The sequence below is a fragment of the Triticum aestivum genome, chromosome 5A (genome assembly GCF_018294505.1).
Source record: "Triticum aestivum cultivar Chinese Spring chromosome 5A, IWGSC CS RefSeq v2.1, whole genome shotgun sequence".
Lineage (NCBI taxonomy): Eukaryota > Viridiplantae > Streptophyta > Magnoliopsida > Poales > Poaceae > Triticum > Triticum aestivum.
In genome coordinates this window covers 615,059,954-615,078,813 of record NC_057806.1, presented here as the reverse complement: position 1 = coordinate 615,078,813, position 18,860 = coordinate 615,059,954, and positions in this window count along the sequence as shown.

Here is an 18,860-nt window from a genome sequence, read left to right as displayed (position 1 = left end):
CAAACACATAGCTACTAGTACATACCCTCAGCCCCGAGGGAGAACTACTCCCTGCTCATCATGGAGAGCGTCGGGATGATGAAGGTGGCCACCGGACAGGGATTCCCCCCTCCGGCAGGGTACCGGAACGGGTCTAGATTGGTTTTCGGTGGCTACGGAGGCTTATGGCGGTGGAACTCCCGATCTATTCTGCTCTCTGGATTTTTTAGGGTATATGGACATATATAGGCAAAAGAAGTCGGCCAGGGAGCCACAGGGGGCCCATGAGGGTGGGGGGCGAGCCCAGGGGGACAACTTCAAAGGGAAAACTCAATTCATCACAAGATTGTAGAGGGGGAGAAACATCACAACATCCAACTATAATAGCAAAGCTCGCGATACATCAAGATCGTATCACCTCAAGAACACGAGAGAGAGAGAGATCAAACGCATAGCTACTGGTACATACCCTCAGCCCCGAGGGTGAACTACTCCCTCCTCGTCATGGAGAGCGCCGGGATGATGAAGATGGCCACCGGTGAGGGTTCCCCCCCTCCAGCAGGGTGCTGAAATGGGTCTAGATTGGTTTTCGGTGGCTACGGAGGCTTCTGGCGGCGGAACTCCCGATCTATTCTGTTCCTCGATGGTTTTAGGGTATATTGGTATATATAGGAGGAAGAAGTACGTCAAGGGAGCCACGAGGGGCCCATGAGGGTGGTGGGCTCACCCCCTTGCCTCGTGCCTTCCTTGTTGCTCCCCTTACATACACCCCAAGTCTTCTGGATTGCTTCCGTTCCAAAAATAACTCTCCCGAAGGTTTCATTCCGTTTGATATTCTTTTTCCACGAAACCCTAAAATAGGCAAAAAAACAGCAATTCTGGGCTGGGCCTCCGGTTAATAGGTTAGTCCCAAAAATAATATAAAAGTGTATAATAAAGCCCAATAATGTCCAAAACAGGATATAATATAGCATGGAACAATCAAAAATTATAGATACGTTGGAGACGTATCACCCCATGACTATATTCACCCATGGTTCTGTGAATCCCAACTTGAGCATTATGGCCCTTAGGTACGCCCATTCTACCCTGTCATAGGCTTTCATCATATCGAGTTTCAAAGCACAAGCTTGATGTTTCTTCGCTTTGTTGAGCTTCATGAAGTGTAGGCACTCGTAAGCAGTTATGATATTATCAGTAATAAGTCTACCTGGCACAAAAGCTGACTATTCCTGGGATATGATGTCAGGCAGGATCATCTTTAATCTATTCGATATAACCTTGGAGGCAATTTTATAGAGCACATTGCAAAGGCTGATTGGGCGAAACTGTGATAGAAGTGTTGGGTTTTTTTACCTTAGGGATCAGGACAAGTACTGTCTCATTGATACAGTCAGCTGACTCTGTTCCATCCACGACTCTGAGTACTACCTTGGTCACATCCACGCCACACACGTCCCAATGACGTTGGAAGAAGTGAGTTGGGAAGCCATCAGGCCCTGGGGCCTTGATAGGGAACATCTGGAAAAGAGCCTTTTTGACTTCATCTTGGCTATGTGGAGCATTGAGTATGTCATTCATCTCAGTTGTTACTTTAACTAGCACCTTGTTAATGACCTGCTCCATATTTTGTACCCCCTCGGACGTGTATAGATTTTTGTAGAACTTAGTAGTCATCTCCTCCAACTCTGCTCTATCTTCTGTCATTTGGCCATCAGGTTTCTGCAACATTTTTATCTGATTTTTCCTGCGTCTACGGCTTCCTCTTAAGTGAAAAAATATGTGTTCTTGTCCCCATGTACTAGCCAGTCTAAACGCCCCCTCTGTCACTAGAGGACCTCCTCTCGATGGAACAGTTCAATCAATCTGTCACATACCTTAACTTCCATGCGGCTTGGGCTAGTGCGCCCAGGGACAACATGCAGAATCTGGAGTGCATTGTTTAATCAGTGAATCTCTGTCTGCATGGATCTAAAGTGATCTCGGTCCCAGCTTGTGAGATCTCCCGCCAGCTCGCCCAGCTTTCCGCGTAGCGACTCCATTGTGTCCCCCGCCTGTTGGGACCACCTGGTGCCCACCACATTAAAGAGGTTCTCATATCTCTCCCACATGGTTTCATATTTAAACGATCTGGCCCCACTGCTCCATGCATGCACATCACGTAGCCGGAGAAGGATCGGGATGTGATCAGAACCAGTTGTCGTTTTGTGCTCAAGGGTGCGTGGTGGTCGGGAAAGTAAGGAGCCACTCAGGGTTTGCCACACACCTATCCAGCCTGACTCTTGTGTATGTTCCTCCTACTACTCTTTTCTCAAAGGGCCAGTTTGATCCTATATAACCGATATCAGACAAGCCGCACATGTCCAGGGCATCTCTGAAAGCATCCATCTGAGCTTGACTCCGATTGCCTATTCCATCGTGTTCATGACCATGCAGTACTTCATTAAAATCTCCCAGAACAGCCCATGGTTTGCTATGAGAACCTGCAATACCACGAAGCATGTCCCATGTTTTATATCTTTCAGGGACTTGGGCCTCCCCATATACAAAATTAACTCTCACTTGGGATTCAACAAGTTCATCAATTAAAGTGTCAATAAGCTACTTTGAATAGCCAACAACTTCAACCTTTATTTCATCATTCCAGAAAATACCAAGCCCACCACTCCTACTAGAGCTACTAACTGCATAATTTTTATTAAAACCGAGTGTATCTGCTAGATTTTCCACTCTCGTACCCTCTATTTGAGTCTCTAAGATACAAAGTATAGATGGGGCCAAACACCTCGTGAGGTCACGAAGCTCTCTAACTGTCGCGGGGTTGCCAACCCCGCGGCAGTTCCAACATAAGATACTCATTGCGCTAGGCACGACCCACTCTGGGGCCCGCTAAAAGCGCATCGTTGATTTTTGAAACTATACTCTTTACCAGTGCATTGTCAGGTGTTGCTGGACTCGGTTTGTTCCTCTTAGTTTCCTGCTTCAGTGGAGGGCTCAGTGGGATCTCAGATGGCGGCAGTAGTGGTGGTGCTGATGCAGATGTCAAGGATGATGAGGCGGTATGGGAGCCCTTCAGCTCGGCCTTGCCCACCCCCCTTTTTTTGTTTCTATCGGCTTCCTCCATTGTCACATCAAATGCCCTGTTATCTGGTTCCTCGTACTCAGCTTGTTCAAAAGGGTCGTGTTGCGAATTTCTACGCCCACGAACCCTTCCTGATCTGCCTCTTCCGCGGCCTCCCCTGTCACCTGATCCTTCGCCCGGGCCTCTACCCGGTCCTCTAAACCAAGTGGCTTGGAGTTCTTTAAAAACTAGGGCTTTGGGGGAGTGCACTCCATCTACACATTCTTTGAAAGTGTTCCCAAGATTTCCACACACAGCGCACCAATTTGGTAGCCTTTAATATTTCTCCCGGAATATTAGCCTCTCTATGGTATCCTTCTTTCTTATCACGAGTGAAACAACGTTTCTGAGGGGTTTTGTGACATCAAGATTGATCTTAACGCGAACAAAATTTCCTTCAAAATCCTGGGACTTTGGTTAGCATAGATAAAATCCCCTACCATCGTCGATAACTCCTTGACTTTGGGGAAGAAGCCATCTGGTAGGTCATGGATCTGAAGCCAGATATCAATCTTATTGAGCTCTATCAATGAGGGCTTTGTGAAGCCATCATAAGGTGCCAAGACCACAGCTTTCCCTTTATACTGCCATGGTCCTTCGTCCATCACATGTTGCCAGTCCCCAAGACACGAGAACTGCAGTGTATAGAGATTGTTCTCCAACGGCCTGATTTTCACCTCCCGGGCCAAGTCCCACGCCACCCTCATATTCCTGTAAAACCAGTATAGACTATAGGGTTTATCTGTGTGAACCCTCGCGAGTGCCATCCAACGGGTTGCCTCCCGCGGTAGTTCCTCCTCTTCAACCACAACACCTTGCAGATCATCCTCTTTCCGACCCAATTCCTCCATCATTGCATCCAGATCGTCGGTTGCCCCCGATCCCGTCACAGCCTTTGCCATTGTTTCTCTTGCCTGAGATCTGTTCTGTCCGCGGGCGGTATGGACCCTAGCAAAACCCCCCACCCGTGTCACCACCAAGGCCCCTACGAGCCCTAGCAGCCGGCACGGTGAGGAGGAGCAGGGGAGATCATATCTCTACGGAGGGGCAATCACCGCCGCTGAGAGGATAAAAAACCCTAGAGAGAGGGGCAGTAATACAAACGGAGAGTTGAGATATTCGGTTCGACGCGCGCATGCATCAAACAGCGGAGGCAAGCCATAGGGCCGAGCGCATTGGGACGGCCCAACAAAGGTTACTGTACTGCAGTATAGAAGATGGCTACTGCAGTTTTCGTGACTACTTTGTTCCTAGTTTGGTTTTTCTCCTGCCTTTTCTTTTCATATTTCTCTTTTATTGTTTTTATAATTATCTATACAGTAAACAAATTAATATATACATTGAACATTATTTCAATATACACAGTGAACATATGGTAAACATTTTAATCCACAATGAAATTTGTGTATTATATGGTACACTTTTTTCATATATGATGAACATTTTTGAGGAAAAAATAGATATACACGTTGAAAAAATTTCGAATACGCATTGAACATTTTATAATATAGCTTGAACAATTTTCGAATACACATTGAACATTTGTCAAATATACACAGAAAATCCAGAAGAAACAATGAACATTTGCAATATTCGTTGAAAAAATACTAATATACGATGAACATTTTTATAACTAGTAATAATGTACGTGAATGCACATTTATATTAGGTAGGATAGGATATTAGTTGCACGTTATATTAGGTAAGATATATCTGTTGCAAGATGGTATTTGGTAAGATATCAATTACTTTTTTTGCAGGAATGGTAGGATATTAATTACATGACAGATTTCATGGGATATCGTTGAGTCAAAACATGTTTATAGCCAATGGTAATGGTGGGTAATTAGAGCGTTAAACGTATTTGATGCTCGACCTTGGAGCGATTTGAACCGCTAGATAACATGATTTAACGGTCGAGATGGTTTGGATCTGGCCCTTTGGGTATTTTTATATTGCTATAGATTCCTCCTGCTACTCTTTCCTCAAAGGGCCAGTTCGATCCTATATAACCGATATCAGACAAGCCGCACATGTCCAGGGCATCTCTGAAAGCATCCATCTGAGCTTGACTCCGATTGCCTATTCCATCGTGTTCATGACCATGCAGTACTTCATTAAAATCTCCCACAACATCCCATGGTTTGCTATGAGAACCTACAATACCACGAAGCATGTCCCATGTTTTATATCTTTCAGGGACTTGGGGCTCCCCATATACAAAAGTAACTCTCACTTGGGATTCAACAAGTTCAGCAATTAAAGTGTCAATGTGATACTTCGAATAGCCAACAACTTCAACATTTATTTCATCATTCCAGAAAATACCGAGGCCACCACTCCTACCAGAGCTACTAACTCCATAACTTTTATTAGAACCGAGTGTATCTGCTAGATTTTCCACTCTCGTACCCTCTATTTGAGTCTCTAAGATACAAAGTATAGAGGGGGCCAAACGCCTTGTGAGGTCACGAAGCTCTCTAACTATCGCGGGGTTGCCAGCCCCGCAGCACTTCCAACATAAATTACTCATTGCTCTAGGCGCGACCCACTTCGGCGGCCTGCCAAAAGCGCATCATTGATTTTTGAAACTGTACTCTTTACCAGTGCATTGTCAGGTGTTGCTGGAATCGGTTTGTTCCTCTTAGTTTCCTGCTTCGGTGGAGGGCTCTGTGGGATCTCATGTGGCGTCAGTAGTGATGGTGCTGATGTAGATGTCAAGGATGATGAGGCAGTATGGGAGCCCTTCAGCTCGGCAGTGGCCACCCCCTGTTTCTGTTTCTATCAGCTTCCTCCATTGTCACATCAAATGCCCTGTTATCTGGTTCCTCGTACTCAGCTTGTTCAAAAGGGTCGTGTTGCGAATTTCCACTCCCATGGCCCCTTCCTGATCTGCCTCTTCCGCGACCTCCCTGTCACCTGATCCTTCGCCCGGGCCTCTACCCGGTCCTCTAAACCAAGTGGCTCGGAGTTCTTTAAAAACTAGGGCTTTTGGGGAGTGCACTCCATCTCCACATTCCTTGAAAGTGTGCCCAAGATTTCCACACACAGTGCACCAATCTGGTAGCCTTTCATATTTCACCCGGAATATTACCATCTCTATGGTATCCTTCTTTCTTATCACCAGCGAAACAACGTTTCTGAGGGGTTTTGTGACATCAAGCTTGATCCTAACACGAACAAAATTTCCTTCAAAATCCTGGGACTTTGGTTCAGCATAGATAAAATCTCATACCGTTGCCGATAACACCTTGACTTTGGGGAAGAAGCCATCTGGTAGGTCATGGATCTGAAGCCAGATATCAATCTTATTGACCTCTATCAATGAGGGCTTTGTGAAGCCATCATAAGGTGCCAAGATCACAGCTTTCCCTTTATACTGCCATGGTCCTTCCTCCATCACACGTTCCCAGTCCCCAAGACACGAGAACTACAATGTATAGAGATTGTCCTCCAGCGACCTGATTTTCAACTCCCGGACCAAGTCCCACGCCACCCTCATATTCCTGTAAAAACCAGTACTGACTATAGGGTTTATCTGTGCGAACCTTCGCGAGTGCCATCCAACGGGTTGCCTCCTGCGGTAGTTACTCCACTTCAACCAGAACATCTTGCAGATCATCTTCTTTACGACCCAATTCCTCCATCATTGCTTCCAGATTGGCGGTTGACCCCGATCCCGTTTCAGCCTTCGCCAATGTTTCTCTTGCCCGACATCTGTTCTATCCGTGGGCGGTATGGACCCTAGCAAAAAAACCCACCCACGTCGCCACCGAGGCCCATGCGAGCCCTAGCAGCCAGCACAACGAGGAGGAGCAGGGGAGATCAGATCTCTATGGAGGGGTAGTCGCCGCCGCCGAGAGGATAAAAAACCCTAGCGAGAGGGGCCAGTAAGACGAACGAAGAGATGAGACATTCGGTTCGACGCCCGCATGCGTCAAACAGCAGAGGCAACCCATAGGGCCGAGCGCATTGGGACAACCCAACAAAGGTTACTGTACTACAGTATAGAAGACGGCTACTGCACTTTTCATGAGTACTTTCTTCCTGGATTGGTTTTTCTCATGCCTTTTCTTTTCATTTTTTTTCTCTTTTATCGTTTTTATAATTATCTGTACTATAAACAAATTAATATATATAGTGAACATTATTTCAATATACACACTGAACATACGATGAACATTTTAATCCACAATGAAAATTTTGCATTATATGATACAATTTTTTTCATATATGATGAACATTTATGAGGAAAAAATAGATATACACGTTGAAAAAATTTCGAATACGCATTGAACATTTTATAATATAGCTTGAACAATTTTTGAATACACACTGAACATTTGTCAAATATACACAAAAAATCCAGAAAAAGCAGTGAACATTTGCATTATTCGTTGAAAAAATACTAATATACGATGAACATTTTTATAACTAGTAATAATGTACGTGCAATGTATGTTTATATTAGGTAGGATAGGATATTAGTTGCACCTCATATTAGGTAAGATATATCTATTGCACATTGGTATTTGGTAAGATATCAATTACTTTTTTCGCAGGAATGGTAGGATATTAGTTACATGACAGATTTCATGGGATAGCGTTGAGTCAAAACATGTTTATAGCCAATGGCAATGGTGGGTAATTAGAGCGTTAGACGTGTTTGATGCTCGACATTGGAGCGATTTGAACCGCTAGATAACATGATTTGACAGTCGAGATGGTTTGGATCTGCCCCTTTGGGTCTTTTTATATTGGTATAGATGCATGATGCACTTTTGAAAATATATCTTTAACATTTACTTAATATATGATAAACATTTTTTAACACACAATGAACTTTGTATAATAAAGAAAAAATAAAGAAAAATAAAAAAGGAAATGAAATGAAATAGAAACATAAATAGAAATAGAAAAAAGAATAAAAGGAAATAAAAAAGAAATTGAAAAGAGAAGAAACAGCGAAACAAACATGGGCCGGCCAAAACTGGGGCATCGATCGAGCTTAAGCGAAGCCACGAGGTCCTGTTTTGATGCTCACTAGATGATACCCTGCGTGTTGCTTTAAGAACTTGTTGCAATTTAATTTTACACTACTAGGAAAAAGCCTAGTAGTAGCGCGGGTTAAAAGCTAGTATTAGTACGGGTGTCTGCGCTACTACTACGGCGCTACAACTAACTAGTAATAGTAGCGCGGTGCATCCCCCGCTACTAGTACGTGTGTTAGTAGTAGCGCGGGTTCGACACGCACTACTACTAACTATCTGTAGCGCGTGTCTGTGACCCACGCTACTACTATTAATTTCAAAAATTAAAAACAAATCTCGACCCCGTGCGTGTTGTCAATGGTGTCAATGGTTCGGTCAACGGCGCCGACAGCCATGGCGATGGGGCGGCGGCTGGCGGCGACGCGCACGTTGGCCTGGAGCAGGGAGATCTCGGCCATGACGCGCGCCTCATGGAAGCCCTCGAGGGCGGCCGCGGAGGCCAGTCCGACATGGGTCAGGAGTTGAAGGACCTGGATCTTGGCATCGTGCATGGGGAGCAGCACATCGCGGTGGCCGTCGCCGTTGAGGTCGGCGAAGAGCGGCGGTGAGAGGCGGGAGGCGGTCCATGTCATGCTTGATCGGGAACCCGTCGTCCGACAGGTGGTACCACGCCTCTCAGAACGAGAAGTCGCCCTCGTGCTGTCGGAGGAGGAGGGGGATGGGTCAGCTAGGGTTCCAGATCGAATCAGAGAGGGAGGGAGGAGGAGGAGGGCTGACCTGGAGCGAGAAGAAGACAGTGAAGGTGGTGAGGAGGAGGATGCAGAGGTCACGCTTCCGCATCTTGGCCGCGGTGAGGAGCTCCGGCGACCTCCCACCGGAGGGATCTCGGAGAGGTAGGGGGAAGAAAGTAGAGTGTACCAGCGGCAGCCACCGCTAGAGTACGAGGGAGAGAGGAGGAAAGTGAGAGAGTGGGGAAGTGAGGGAGAGAGGAGGGATTAGGCCGAGGATATGGGGATTTCACCTACCTCGTACTTAGTAGTAGCGAGGGTTATAAAACCATGCTACTACTATCAACTTAGTAGTAGCACGGGTTTGTACCCCTTGCTACTACTATGGCATGTCCCGGGAGGGCACGGTAGAGACCGCTTAGTAGTAGCGCGGGTTAAAAACCCGCGCTACTAGTATCAACTTAGTAGTAGCAAGGGGTAAAACCCCGCGCTACTAGTAAGTAGCAGTAGCGCGGGTTATAAACCCGCGCTACTAGTAAGCGTCTGTCTATAAGCTTTTCCCTAGTAGTGTTAGTGAGGTTTAGTTTTATAAAAACATACATGGTCGGCTTAGTAATATGATAACTGAGGATGAAAATGTGAATGATGTCTTGTATTTCATTTGATAGTGCATTTTTTCATGCATGGTTGCTTATTTAAGGTGGCAACTTTGCATGATAAGAAACAGTAGATTACTGGGGATTTATTACCTAATTATTTACATAGGATTTGTTGTATTTGAATATTGTACATACAATTGTAAACAAATTATTAAATATAAATAGTGTAATACAATAGAAAGCTTTTCCCCATTTGTATGGTTGTGTGGATCTTTTCTTATGCATGGTGACTAAATTTCATTGTTTATTCATGTATGATTTTTCATAATCTATCATGACCACTATCGGTGAGTCCAAGTACTTAGTCGAAATAGGATACCTTGCGGGTGTGCCCAGACATCATTCACCTGACAAGACCCCTTCGTCTTGTGTCCCACTACGCCAAAGTAGGCACTCCAAGAGAATAAGGACGGGCTCACTATGCTAGAGATCTTATGGTCATGGAAGATATTTGCCCTCAATCATGAGATCACATGATTCACATCGCACCTGCTAAAGGTATTTGCCGGATTATCGACCCTATCCTACCTACATAAAGGAAGCACAAGGCCTCGCCAGAGGGACATCTCATTGAGTGAGAAGAGCCTCATAACCTAGCTCAAAATACCAATTCTACACCATTGTAATCCTATCATGAACTAATAAAGTTTGATAAGCAAAATGTATGGTTTATTGCCAACCGGGGTCATGAACATGGGTAAAACAATCGTGTCAACTTCGTCACCGACTAAGTTCCCTTCTGCACCACCACTGTCTCTACTTTCATACGCGACTACATATCGATCATAATATTGGTAGTGAGCGTATCAAATGATCAAATCATTTGTATGTAGAAGTAGTAGAATCAACAGTATCCATATGTTCGTTGATAATTACTATAAAAGATAATATTTGAACACAAAATACATAGCATGCATACAATGTTAAAATAATATTGAACACATTATAATTTGTAAGACACACTTGACCACGAAAATACCAAGAATCAATGTCGAAGTGCCGTTAATTTGATTACCTAATAATACACTAGAGATTGTTATTAAGATATTTTTTTAACCATACGCTCGAGGAATCTCACTCTACTATGATATTTAATAATATTAATGTATACAGTATCACACACGACAACATATGCACTATGTAATTGATGTGGTTGACGAAAGTAGTTCAAGGAGCATTTTTATTACGAAATACAACTTCTATTTTGCACAAACCATGTATTACATTACAAATGCATAACAAAGCACAATATGACTAATATTTAGCAACAATGTTATGTGTGAAACTAAGCTATACTCATTAAGAGTGTAGCATCACAAAAAATATAAGTATAAATTTTTTGTACAAATTAAATTTATTTTAATTATTCCCGGTTAAGTAATATCTTAGACTGCCGAAAACTCCCTTATGTGCTTGGGCTTGATTGCTCTCTGAATCATATTAGTAACTATATCATTGATGGCGTGCGTTGTTGCGCCCGTCTATTTTGGCTCTTAGTTTTTAGAGATATAACACACTTTGTATACATTAGCTTGCATTGTTTTAAAATATTGTGCTTTCCTCAAGCTTGTACTTTTCTTTATTTAACAGCAAGACAATTACATTTCAACGGGAGTACTTGCAGTAGGTCATATCTTAGATCATGAGATTCCTCCATATGAGCAACCCAGACATAATCCAGTTTCATACTTGAAGCACCTATAGAAAAACCTTTACTGTCCTGGATGATTCCTCTAGCAGAACTGCATCTATGATCTTCATCAAGAGATCCATTAATATTGAGCTAGATGTTCGCACCCTCCACCAAATTCTTGTATGTGACTCTGTGTTGTTTTGCACACTTGAGAAAAATGAGACGCTGAAGTATTTATGGGCATCGCTGTCCGAGAATGAATTGAAACACATAGCTACAAATGTAACTCCTTGGTCGATAGCTAATATACAATGCAACCCATGCATGTAGCTCTTTTGCTCTCTTTATTTTATTTTTCTTGTACATATTCATTAAAAATAATAATTTGTGAACACATTTAGTCAGGACAAATTCCTAGTGTTTCGCATACAAAATGGTTGAAAAACACTGCATTTTTGTACAGTTGTACATACCATTAGGCATCTGATTTACCTCCAAGACATGTGGTAAAAATAATGTACAACCTAGAATTAAAGTTTCCTCTATACGCGTTATTATCAAAGTTGTTCCTACCAACAAAATTCACATTTATAGATTAATTTTTATCAATCAAAGTGGACAAAGGCATATCATTAGGATCAGAAGAAACACTCTTATTAGCAATAAATTTCATAAGTTCATCCATCTTTTCACTCAAAACATTAATCTCTTCAATAGCTTGAACTGTTTTAATAGTGGATCTTTCGGTATGCCATTGAGAATAATTAACCATAATATTATCTAGGAGTTTAGTAACTTCTCCTAAAGTGATTTCCGTAAAAGTGCCTGCCGCGGCTGAATCTAAAAAATTTCTAGAAGCAAAATTTAATCCAGTATAAAAATTCTGTTTAATCATCCATAAATTCAAACCATGTGTAGGGCAATTACGTATCATTAATTTCATCATCTCCCAAGCTTGTGCAACATGCTCATGATCAAGTTGCTTAAAATTCATAATATCGTTTCTAAGAGAGATGATCTTAGCGGGAGGAAAATACTTAGAGATAAAAGCATCTTTGCACTTATTCCATGAATCAATACTATTTTTAGGCAAAGAATAGAACCAAGTTTTAGCATGATCTCTAAGCGAAAACGGAAATAGCTTCAATTTAACAATATCATTATCCACATCTTTCTTCTTTTGCATATCGCACAAATCAACAAAGTTTTTTAGATGGGTAGCGGTATCTTCACTAAGAAGTCTAGAAAATTGATCTTTTATGACAAGATTCAACAAAGCAACATTAATTCCACAAGATTCAGCATCGGTAATAGGAGCAATCGGAGTGCTAATAAAATCATTGTTGTTGGTATTGGAAAAGTCACATAATTTAGTATTATCTTGAGCCATCGTGACAAACAATCAATCCAACACACAAGCACACAAGAAGCGAGTGAAAAGAGATGAATGAAAAAGGGCGAATAAAATGGCAAAGGTGAAGTGGGGGAGAGGAAAACAAGAGGCAAATGGCAAATAATGTAATGCGAGGGATAAGAGTTTGTGATGGGTACTTGGTATGTCTTGACTTGAGCGTAGATCTCCCTCGCAATGGCGTCAGAAATCCTTCTTGCTACCTCTTGAACATGCATTGGTTTTCCCTTGAAGAGGAAAAGGTGATGCAGCAAAGTAGCGTAAGTATTTCCCTCCGTTTTTGAGAACCAAGGTATCAATCCAGTAGGAGACTACAAGAAAATTGCCTAGTACCTGCACAAACAATCAAGAACCTTGCAACCAACGTGATAAAGGGGTTGTCAATCACTTCACGACCACTTCCAAAAGTGAGATCTGATAGAGATAATAAGATAAATATTTTTGGTATTTTTGTTGTATAGATTGGGAAGTAAAGATTGCAAAATAAACGACAACGGAAATTGGCAAGCTGACGGGAAACTAATATGATGTAAAATAGACCCGGGGGCCATAGGTTTCACTAGTGGCTTCTCACATGATAGCATATATTATGGTGGGTGAACAAATTACTGCCGAGCAATTGATAGAAAAGCGCATAGTTATGAGAATATCTAGGCATGATCATGAACATAGGCATCACGTCCGTGTCAAGTAGACCAAAACAATTTTGCATCTACTACTATTACTCCACACATCGACCGCTATCCAGCATGCATCAAGAGTATTAAGTTCATAAGAACTGAGTAACGCATTAGGCAAGATGACATGATGTAGAGGGATAAACTCAAGCAATATGATATAAACCCCATCTTTTTATCCTCGATGGCAACAATACAATACGTGCCTTGTTGCCCTGCTGTCACTGGGAAAGGACACCGCAAGATTGAACCCAAAGCTAAGCACTTCTCCCATTGCAAGAAATATCAATCTAGTACGCCAAACTAAACTGATAATTCGAAGAGACTTGCAAAGATATCAAATCATGCATATAAGAATTCAGAGAAGAACCAAATATTGTTCATAGATAATCTTGATCATAAACCCACAATTCATCGGATCTCGGCAAACACACCGCAAAAAGTATTACATCGAATAGATCTCCAAGAACATCGAGGAGAACTTTGTATTGAGAACCAAAGAGAGAGAAGAAGCCATCTAGCTAATAACTATGGACCCGAAGGTCTGTTTTAAACTACTCACACATCATCGGAGAGGCTATGGTGTTGATGTATGATCCGTCTCCAACGTATCTATAATTTTTGATTTTTCCATGCTATTATATATTCTGTTTTAGATGTTTAATGGGCTTTATTATACACTTTTATATTATTTTTGGGACTAACCTATTAACCCAAGGCCCAGTGCAAATTGCTGTTTTTTGCCCATTTCGGTGTTTCACAAAAAAGGAATATCAAACAGAGTCCAAAAGGAATGAAACCTTCGGGAGCATGATTTTTGGAACAAACGTGATCCAGAGGACTTGGAGTAGACGTCAAGCAACCAACGAGGTGGCCACGAGGCAGGGGGCGCGCCTACCCCCTGGGCGTGCCCTCCCCCTCGTGGGCCCCTCGTGGCTCCACCGACCTACTTCTTCCTCCTATATGTACTCATCTACCCTGAAAACATCCAGGAGCACCATGAAACCCTATTTCCACCGCCACAACCTTCTGTACCCAAGAGATCCCATCTTGGGGCCCTTTCCGGAGCTCCGCCGGAGGGGGCATCGATCATGGACGGCCTTTACATCAACTCCATGGCCCCTCCGATGATGTGTGAGTAGTTTACTTCAGACCTTCGGGTCCATAGTTATTAGCTAGATGGCTTCTTCTCTCTCTTTGGATCTCAATACAAAGTTCTCCTCGATCTTCTTGGAGATCTATTCGATGTAACTCTTTTTGCGGTGTGTTTGTCGAGATCCGATGAATTGTGGGTTTATGACCAAGATTATTTATGAACAATAATTGATTCTTCTCTGAAATCTTTTATGTATGATTGGTTATCTTTGCAAGTCTCTTCGAATTATCAGTTTGGTTTGGCCTACTAGATTGATCTTTCTTGCAATGGGAGAAGTGCTTAGCTTTGGGTTCAATCTTGCGTTGCTCGATCCTAGTGACAGAAAGGGAAATGACACGTATTGTATTGTTGCCATCGAGGATAAAAATATGGGGGTTATATCATATTGCTTGAGTTTATCCCTCTACATCATGTCATGTTACCTAATGCATTACTCTCTTCTTATGAACTTAATACTCTAGATGCATGCTGGATAGTGGTCGATGTGTGGAGTAATAGTAGTAGATGCAGGCAGGAGTCGGTCTACTTGTCACGGACATGATGCCTATATACATGATCATGCCTAGATATTCTCATAATTATTCGCTTTTCTATCAATTGCTCGACAGTAATTTGTTCACCCACCATAATACTTATGCTATCTTGAGAGAAGCCACTAGTGAAACCTATACCCCCGGGTCTATTCTCCATTATATTAATCTCTCGTCAACTAGTTATTTCTATTACCGTTTATTTTGCAATCTTTACTTTTAATCTTTATCATAAAAATATCAAAAATATTATCTTATCATCTCTATCAGATCTCACTCTCGTAAGTGACCGTGAAGGGATTGACAACCCCTTTATCGTGTTGGTTGCGAGGTTCTTATTTGTTTGTGTAGGTACGATGGACTTGTGTGTGTCCTCCTACTGGATTGATACCTTGGTTCTCAAAAACTAAGGGAAATAGTTACGCTACTTTGCTGCATCACCCTTTCCTCTTCAAGGGAAAACCAATGCAATGCTCAAGAGGTAGCAAGAAGGATTTCTGGCGCCGTTGCCGGGGAGTGTACGCAAAAGTCAAGACATACCAAGTACCCATCACAAACTCTTATCCCTCGCATTACATTATTTGCCATTTGCCTCTCGTTTTCCTCTCCCCCACTTCACCCTTGCCGTTTTATTCGCCCTCGTTTTCAGTTCCGCTTCTCTTTTCTTTCGTCTCTTTTCGCTTGCCTCTTATGTGCTTGTGTGTTGGATTGTTTGTCACGATGGCTCAAGATAATACAAAATTGTGTGACTTTGCCAATACCAAAAACAATGATTTTATTAGCACTCCGATTGCTCCTCTTACTGATGCCGAATCTTGTGAAATTAATGCTGCTTTGCTGAATCTTGTCATGAAAGATCAATTCGCCGGCCTTCCTAGAGAAGATGTCGCTACCATCTAAATAGCTTTGTTGATTTCTGTGATATGCAAAAGAAGAAAGATGTGGACAATGATATTGTAAAACTGAAGCTATTTCCATTTTCTCTTAGAGATCTTGCTAAAACTTGGTTTTCGTCTTTGCCTAAAAATAGTATTAATTCTTGGAACAAGTGCAAAGATGCTTTTATCTCTAAGTATTTTTCGCCCGCTAAGATCATCTCTCTTAGAAACGATATTATGAACTTTAAGCAACTAGATCATGAACATGTTGCACAAGCTTGGGAGAGGATGAAATTAATGATACATAATTGTCCTACACATGGTTTGAATCTTTGGATGATTATACAAAAAATTTATGCCGGAATGAATTTTGCTTCTAGAAATCTCTTAGATTCGGCCGCGGGAGGCACTTTTATGGAAATCACCTTAGGAGAAGCTACTAAACTCCTATATAATATTATGGTTAATTATTCTCAATGGCACACAGCAAGATCTACTAGTAAAAAGGTCCATGCAATAGAAGAAATTAATGTTTTGAGTGGAAAGATGGATGAACTTATGAAATTGTTTGCTAATAACAGTGTTTCTGCTGATCCTAATGATATGCCTTTGTCTACTTTTATTGAGAATAATAATTAATCTATGGATGTGAATTTTGTTGGTAGGAACAATTTTGGTAACAATGCTTATAGAGGAAATTTTAATCATAGGCCGTATCCTAGTAATTCCTCTAATAATTATGGTAATTCCTACAAAAACTCTTATGGAAATTTTAATAAGATGCCCTCTGATTTTGAGACTAGTGTTAAGGAATTTATGATTTCTCAAAAGAATTTCAATGTTTTGCTTGAAGAAAAATTGCCCAAGATTGCTGAGTTGGCTAGGAACATGGATAGAATTTCTCTTGATGCTGATTCTTTGAAACTTAGATCTATTCCACCTAAGCATGATATCAATGACTCTCTCAAGGCCATGAGAATTTCCATTGATGAGTGCAAAGAAAGAACTGCTAGGCTGCGTGCTAAAAAAGATTGCTTTGTGAAAGCGTGTTCTTCTAGTTTCCATGATAATAATGATGAAGATCTAAAATTTATTGATGTGTCTCCTATTAAAACTTTGTTTTGCAATATGAATCTTGATAATGATGGGGCTGTATATGAGTCAACTTTAGTTATAAGGCATCCCAATGATTTCGGAGTTTTTAGATCTTGATGCAAAAATTGATAAAAGTGGGATGGAAGAGGTCAAAACTTTACATAGAAATGAACCCACTATCTTGGATTTCAAGGAATTTAATTATGATAATTTCTCTTTAATAGATTGTATTTCCTTGTTATAATCCGTGCTAAATTCTCCGCATGCATATAGTCAAAATAAGGCTTTTACTAAACATATCGTTGATGCTTTAATGCAATCTTATGAAGAAAAGCTTGAATTGGAAGTTTCTATCCCTAGTAAACTTTATGATGAGTGGGAACCTACTATTAAAATTAAAATTAAAGATCATGAATGCTATGCTTTGTGTGATTTGGGTGCTAGTGTTTCCACGATTCCTAAAACCTTGTGTGATTTGCTAGGTTTCCGTGAATTTGATGACTGTTCTTTAAACTTGTATCTTGCAGATTCCACTATTAAGAAACCTATGTGAAGAATTAATGATGTTCTTATTTTTGCAAATAGGAATTATGTGTCCGTAGATTTCATTGTCCTTGATATAGATTGCAATCCTACATGTCCTATTATTCTTGGTAGACCTTTCCTTAGAACGATTGGTGCAATTATTGATATGAAGGAAGGGAATATTAGATTCCAATTTCCGTTGAGGAAAGGCATGGAACACTTTCCTAGAAATAAAATAAAATTACCTTATTAATCTATCATGAGAGCTACATATGGATTGCATACCAAAGAAGATAATACCTAGATCTATCCTTGCTTTTATGCCTAGCTAGGGGCGTTAAACGATAGCGCTTGTTGGGAGGCAACCCAATTTTATTTTTGTTTCTTGCTTTTTGATTCTGTTTAATAATAAATAATTCATCTAGCCTCTGTTTAGATGTGGTTTTATGCTTTTAATTAGTGTTTGTCCCAACTAGAACCTTTGGGAAGACTTGGGGAAAGTCTTTGCGATCTTGCTGTAAAAAATAGAAACTTTAGCGCTCACGAGATTTGCTGCCATTTTTTTACTGGAGAGTGCGATTAGGTTGATTCTTTTTGAAGATGATTAATAGATAAATTCCTCATGTCCAGAAATTTATTTTAGAATTTGCGGGGTTCCAGAAGTATTCTAAACCTACAGATTACTACAGACTATTCTGTTTTTAACAGATTATGTTTTTCGTGTGTTGTTTGCTTATTTTGATGAATCTATGGCTAGTATTTGAGTGTATGAACCATAGAGAAGTTGGAATACAGTAGGTTTAGCACCAATATAAATAAATAATGAATTCATTACAGTACCTTGAAGTGGTGTTTTGTTTTCTTTCGCTAACGGAGCTCACGAGATTTTCTGTTTAAGTTTTGTGTTGTGAAGTTTTCAAGTTTTGGGTAAAGATTTGATGGATTATGGAACAAGGAGTGGCAAGAGCCTAAGCTTGGGGATGCGCATGGCACCCCAAGGTAAAATCCAAGGACAACAAGAAGCCTAAGCTTGGGGATGCCCCGGAAGGCATCCCCTCTTTGGTCTTCGGCCATCGGTAACTTTACTTGGAGCTATATTTTTATTCACCACATGATATGTGTTTTGCTTGGAGCGTCTTGTATGATTTGAGTCTTTGTTTTTTAGTTTACCACAATCATCCTTGATGTACACACCTTTTGAGAGAGACACACATGAATCGGAATTCATTAGAATACTCTATGTGATTCACTAATATCTTTTGAGTTAGATAATTTTGCTCTAGTGCTTCGCTTATATATTTTAGAGCACGGCGGTGGTTCTATTTTATAGAAATAATTGATCTCTCATGGTTCACTTATATTATTTTGAGAGTCCCTTAGAACAGCATGGTAATTTGCTTTGGTTATAAAATTAGTCCTAATATGATAGGCACCCAAGATAAAAACCTGAAAGTGCATTAAATACTAAGAGAAGTTT